The sequence below is a fragment of the Balaenoptera musculus genome, chromosome 4, assembly GCF_009873245.2.
Source record: "Balaenoptera musculus isolate JJ_BM4_2016_0621 chromosome 4, mBalMus1.pri.v3, whole genome shotgun sequence".
Lineage (NCBI taxonomy): Eukaryota > Metazoa > Chordata > Mammalia > Artiodactyla > Balaenopteridae > Balaenoptera > Balaenoptera musculus.
Window position 1 is genome coordinate 42,244,403 of NC_045788.1, and position 6,359 is coordinate 42,250,761.

The 6,359-nt window shown below is 39.7% G+C and overlaps 1 pseudogene; it reads left to right on the forward strand.

Annotated features, from left to right (window-relative positions):
- The first annotated feature begins 1,727 nt into the window (after positions 1 to 1,727).
- On the forward strand, positions 1,728 to 4,863 carry LOC118893964 (annotated as a pseudogene).
- The last annotated feature ends 1,496 nt before the right edge of the window (positions 4,864 to 6,359 follow it).

The following is a 6,359-nucleotide window of genomic DNA, read 5'->3' on the forward strand; positions in this document are numbered from 1 at the left end:
TGACCTTGCTAAAGAATATCTTATTGCCTGTAGCCTCAGGGTAAAGAAAACAGATGAAGTTTGATCCTATGTTTTGCTGAATCACTGCTCTATTTCATCAAACTGAAGACGCTAGTAACTGTTAAAGTAATATACCATTATTTTAGATACCACCACTATGAAAAAAGAAACAAAAATTACTTACCTCAACTCCTTTGGAAGCACAGAAATGAGACCGCTGGTCACAGTTGTCCTTTTGGAGGGCCAACATTCAGCCTACCATATTCCTCTTCTATCGCTGTCTTTAAAAGCATAACCGAGCAGGACCCTATTGGGCCTTCCCAGAACAGACCCCTCCCTGCCCATGTCCTCTGCCTGCTTCTTGTCTGTAGAAAAACTTTAGCTCCCTAGGCTTTCCCTGAGTTCCAAAGAGTGAATTTAATCAAAGTGAGAAAATACAGAAAGGAAAACAGTCGAGCAAGACAAAATAATAATGGTTTAGCCATTAAACAAAGTCAAGGATTTTTAGTTCTTCCTCAAGGGCTAGAGATAATATTCTGACCCACATCCTTTGGGCGTTTTGCAGAGACTGAAACCACCCCCAGGTGGAAGAAGTTAACTGTATGCTGCCCACAAGCATGTAGACCCCACACAGGTTGGAACCAGAAGGTTAATGATGCTGACTCCCAATTACCTCACCACCAACCAATCAGAAGAATGTTCACGAGCTGATCATGCACCCCATCACCCACCTCCCTCACCCTATCTTTAAAACCCTTTCCCTGAAAGCCTTCAAGGAGTTGAGGCCTTTTAAGCACTAGCTACTCAGATTCCTTGCTTGGCACCCTGCAATAAACGCTGCACTTTCCATCACCACAACCTGGTGTCAGTAGATTGGCTTTACTGCATGTGGGCAAAGGGACTCAAGTTTGGCTCAGTGAAAAAAGGAGTATTTCTCAACCTTGTCTATGCATTGGAATTGCCCGGGAGCTTTAAAAAATCCTGATGCCAGAGTTCCTCCCCAGGAATACCAATGCAATTAGTTTGGGGAATGACTTGGACATTAGGAATCTTTAAATCTCCCCAGCTGATTTTGAAACAGCCAATGTTGAGAAACACTGAATTAGGTAGCAGCTGAAAATCCTCTGGGGATTGTCAATTAAAGACAACTTTGAAAAGAGGTATTATACCAAAAGATTTTCAGTGTTTCATTTTCACAATTTACATTAGTATTTATATTATAGAAAATCTGCGGACTGTAGATAGGAGGTATTCTGAGTACATAATTACAGAGTGGCTGCATTAATATCAATCTATCTGCTAGAGTTTCTAGATTCACTATGATAGCATAACAGCTGTGAGTGGTCCACACAATTGACCAGGTGGCACTGATAGACAATGATAAATTGAATGAAAATGCCAGCAAATCCAAGTACTATGTTGAGAAGGAACTTGAAACAATTTTGACAGAAAGAAAAATGCTGGAGTGAATTTAACATGGACCATCCACTCCCTAAAAATCCCCTGGAAGGACCCAAAGGACACTTTCTCCACCAAGGGCAAGGGATATACTTTGAGGAGGCGTGTCATCATCTTTGACAAGTGATTTTTGTGGCAATTTTGTATAGAATATAGATGCTGGTAGAATTTTCTGTGGTTGAAATGGATTCAATTCAACTGCAATTAAGGGAGTGAGATGACCCCAAGGAAGCAGAGATCAAATAGTGGCACAGAGCTCAAGAGATAAAATGGGTATGGTTGTCAGGATAGATTTCAGATCTAGCATAGTCATCAAGATGGTATGCCTTAAGGAATTTTTGTAGGTTTATGCTAATTGTTCATGACCCTGAGGACTGAAATACAGGGCAGTTTCTCAAAGGTCATCTTTATTTTAACTACATTTTACTTTTGATTGTATAACTGAAAAATATATTTTCATGTATATTTACACACACATATGTATATGTACATATATACACACACATATACATATATATATGGTGTGTTTATGTATGTAAAATAAAATCCTATAAACAGATTTTGAGTCATAGTGCCTAACACATTTCCTAGAAATGTGTGAATTTAGAGACTCAGAACTCATTGAATGAAAGGAAGATTATATACCCCTGTGAGACTCTAATAATTTCTGATGTATGGACTTGGGTTTTTCCTTAGCCTCTTCTCAGTGGGGCCAGGAAACATTCTTCAAGGTAACTATGCCTAAGGAGAGAAAAATGCAAAGATACTTCAAGGAATTTTAAAGACAGACTGTCAGGTAACACTTCAGATACTCACATTGTTATGTCAAACAGCTGTATCATTTTAAACATCACCAGAAGTATAAACTAGGTCCCATTGTTCCATATACTTTAATTATTATAATTACTATGAATGTTATTTTCAATGTGTGAATTACATGAAAATTCATTTTAGAAAACATGATTTTGATTCACATTCTCCTTTTGAGATATAGCATATTTTTGTATCCATTCATATTTCCTTGGAATCTTTTTTGATGTCCTAATTTTTTGATTTGGTGGTTTATCTTTTTAAATTTACATTTAGAAATTCTTGATATATTCTGGATACTAATCTATTTTCAGTTATATTTGTGTTAATTATTTTCTTTTTAGAGGGTTTTCTAATAGACTCTATTTTCAAAGCAGCTTCAGGTTCACAGGAAAATTAAACAGGAAATACAGAGAACTACCATATACACATTGCCCCCCCACACAATCTGCCACTAGCAACCCCACACCAGGGTAGAACATTCGTTACACTTGATGGACCTACACTGACACATCAGTTTTACCCAAAGTCCATAGTTTACATTAGGGTTCGTTCTTGGTGCTACACTTTCTGTTGGTTTTGACAAATATATACTTACATGTATCCACCATTATTTTATCATACAGAACAGTTTCACTGCCCTAAATATCATCTGTGATCTGCTTATTCATTCCTCCCTTTTCCTCAACCCGTACCCTAGTATAGGTTATTTTTCTGGTGGAAAGTAAGGAGGGGAGACAAATAGTAGAAAAATACATATAAAAGAGTAAATTGCAAGTTGATGTTTTCCTTGGGATAAAATAGAGTTGGGTTGAGTGGATTGGGAATGCCAGGGGGAGAGGGCAGATTGCATTTGGAAATGGGGTAGTCAGTAGAGACTTGAGGAAGAAGAGGGAGTTAGTCATGTGGGTATCTGAGGAAGAGCCTTTCTTCAGAGGGACTAGCAAGTGAATGCTTGCTAGTCACTAGCAAGTGAATGCTCCACTAAAGTGGAGCGTATCTGCCTTTATGAAGGAATAGCGGAGGCCAGTAGGACTGAAGCAGGGTGAGGAATTAACAGGAAGTCAGATTACTCAGGTGCTTGTACCTAGCCATTCAATGAGTTTTGCTGATTTGTGGTTTCCTCTGAGTGAAATAGCAAGACATTGGAAAGGTTTGAGCAGAAGAGTGAAACGGTTTGATTTATGATTTAAAAGGATCACCCTAGTCGCACCCTTGAGGACAGAGAGTAGAGTGAAAGCAGGAAGAAATTTACTGTAATCTAGACAAGAGACCACGGCATGCTTGCATTGGGGTACAGTGGGCATAGTGAAATGTGGCCATATAATGCATTTATTTTAAAATTAAAGAGAACAGATTTTCCAGAAGATTAGATGTGAAGTGAGTGAAGGAGAGAAAGTATTGAGTCACACATAACGCTATTTTCCTGAATTCAGTTTGTAAAGGCTGATGCAAGACTCTTTAACGTTCATTTCATCATCAGGAGCACCCAGTGCCCAGCAGCAGCTGTGCCAGCAGGACCAGAAATAGTGATGACAGCATCCAGGTTCTCTGGGAGTAATGTCAACAGTGGTCCTCCGTCATCAGCAGCAGTAATGATGGCATTCCAATCCGACACTTATTTTAGTATGATCTGTTGTGGATCTGTTGTGGATCAGACTATCTGTTCCTGCTCATTTCCCAAGCAGTATTTGAACTACACAGATATTTGAGCTATGTTTTAAGTTCATTGCTACTAGGTTAACTAGAATTGATTTCTATAAATAAGAAACTTGAGTTATACAAAGATTCTCCTGAGTCTCTAAGTACAAGCACAAGGATTATATTTTATTCAGTTCTTGTGCAGGGGCCAGTTACACAGTCATGCCTCAAATATACCTTTTTGTTAAATAAAGGAATAAACTATTAGTAAAGGAGTAAATTGAGGGATGAATTAAATTAATGGATTAAAAATATTTGTGGTTGTATTATCTTCTGAAATGTCTAAGAATTTTCTACCATAGAACTTTTATTTATTTACAGCTATATATTAGTTCAAAGTGGGGTATATTCAGAAGGCGAAAAGGCAGCATACATAATTCAAAGCAAAAGAGTAATCTTTTGGCTGGCAGCTTCCACCAGAGCCGCGGCGAGTGCCTAAGGCCCGAGGGGGAGTGCGTGGCGGCCGCCGACACGCAAAACTCTCTGTTCCCTCTCCTCGCGGAGCGGCGCCGCGTCGCTGGCCTCCATCGTCTGCCGTGAGCGAGCGCCTCCGCCCCAGGAAAAGGAGAAGGAACGGCAGTGAAGAAGACCACCATCTCCCCCCACAAACCACAAGGAGAGTAGAAACCCTGTCTTTCACGATTCGTGGGACACGGTCCTCAAGCAGTGACAGTGGCGGGAACAGCAACAGCAGCAGCATCAAGAGCCCGGGCCAGGCCAGCGGGCTGGAGAGCAGCTTAAACCACCCCACCGCCCGGTCCAGCCCCCACGCGCTCCCCCAGCCCGCGCCGGGGCGATCCACACTGTGCCAAGGCCCCTTACTTCCACATCAACCAGACCCTGAAGGAGGCCCACTTTCACAGCCTACAGCACCAAGGACGGCCTCCCACATGATGTGCCGGCACTTTCTTGCCTTCTGTGAAGGGACAGCGCTGTGCAGATTTGATATATCAACTTAACGATGTTTTTAAAAAATTGCACAAAAAATTGCCTCTTGGCTTTTCAGTCTGTATTTGAAATAACAGGTTAACAGGCTGCTGTTTACTTGTGGTTTTGCTGCACTACTGCAATTTCAAAGGGGCTTTGAAGCAGTTTTTTATAGGATTCTTTTGAGGGTGGGTATCAAATCCAGGGCAAGTTAACAGTAGGAGGAAATCTCATCTGCATGTTGAATCCATAGTTTGTCCAAGTCAGGCTAATTTCCAGATCTGTCAGTTAGAAATGCTACTTTCTGTAAAAAGGTCTTCAAAATGAGGGATCTTCTTCTTTGGAGAAATGTCTATTTAGGTCTTCTGCACATTTTTGGATTGGGTTGTTTGTTATTTGATATTGAGCTGAATGAGCTGCTTGTAAATTTTGGAGAGTAATCCTTTGTCAGTTGCTTCATTTGCAAATATTTTCTCCCATTCTGAGGGTTGTCTTTCGTATTGTTTATAGTTTCCTTTGCTGTGCAAAAGCTTTTAAGTTTCATTAGGTCCCATTTGTATATTTTTGTTTTTATTTCCATTTCTCTAGGAGGTGGGTCAAAAAGGATCTTTCTGTGACTTATGTCATAGAGTGCTCTGCCTATGTTAACCTCTAAGAGTTTTATAGTATCTCGCCTTACATTTAGGTCTTTAATCCATTTTGAGTTTATTTTGTGTATGGTGTTAGGGAGTGTTATAATTTCATTCTTTTACATGTAGCTGTCCAGTTTTCCCAGCACCACTTATTGAAGAGGCTGTCTTTGCTCCATTGTATATTCTTGCCTCCTTTATCAAAAATAAGGTGACCATATATGTGTGGGTTTTTCTCTGGCCTTTCTATCCTGTTCCGTTGATCTATATTTCTGTTTTTGTGCGAGTACCATACTGTCTTGATTACTGTAACTTTGTAGTAGAGTCTAAAGTCCGGGAACCTGATTCTCCAGAATCCGTTTTTCTTTCTCAGGTTTGCTTTGGCTATTCGGGGTCTTCTGTGTTTCCATACAAATTGCGAAATTTTTTGTTCTAGTTCTGTGAAAAATGCCATTGGTAGTTTGATAGGGATTGCGTTGAATCTGTAGATTGCTTTGGGTACTGTAGTCATTTTCACAATATTGATTCTCCCAATCCAAGAACATGGTATATCTCTCCATCTGTTTGTATCATCTTTAATTTCTTTCATCAGTGTCTTATAGTTTTCTGCATACAGGTCTTTTGTCTCCTTAGGTAGGTTTATTCCTAGGTATTTTATTCTTTTTGTTGCAATGGTAAATAGGCATGTTTCCTTAATTTCTCTCTCAGATTTTTCATCATTAGTGTATAGGAATGTAAGAGATTTCTGTGCATTAATTTTGTATCCTGCTACTTTACGAAATTCATTGATTAGCTCTAGTAGTTTTCTGGTAGCATCTTTAGGATTCTCTATGT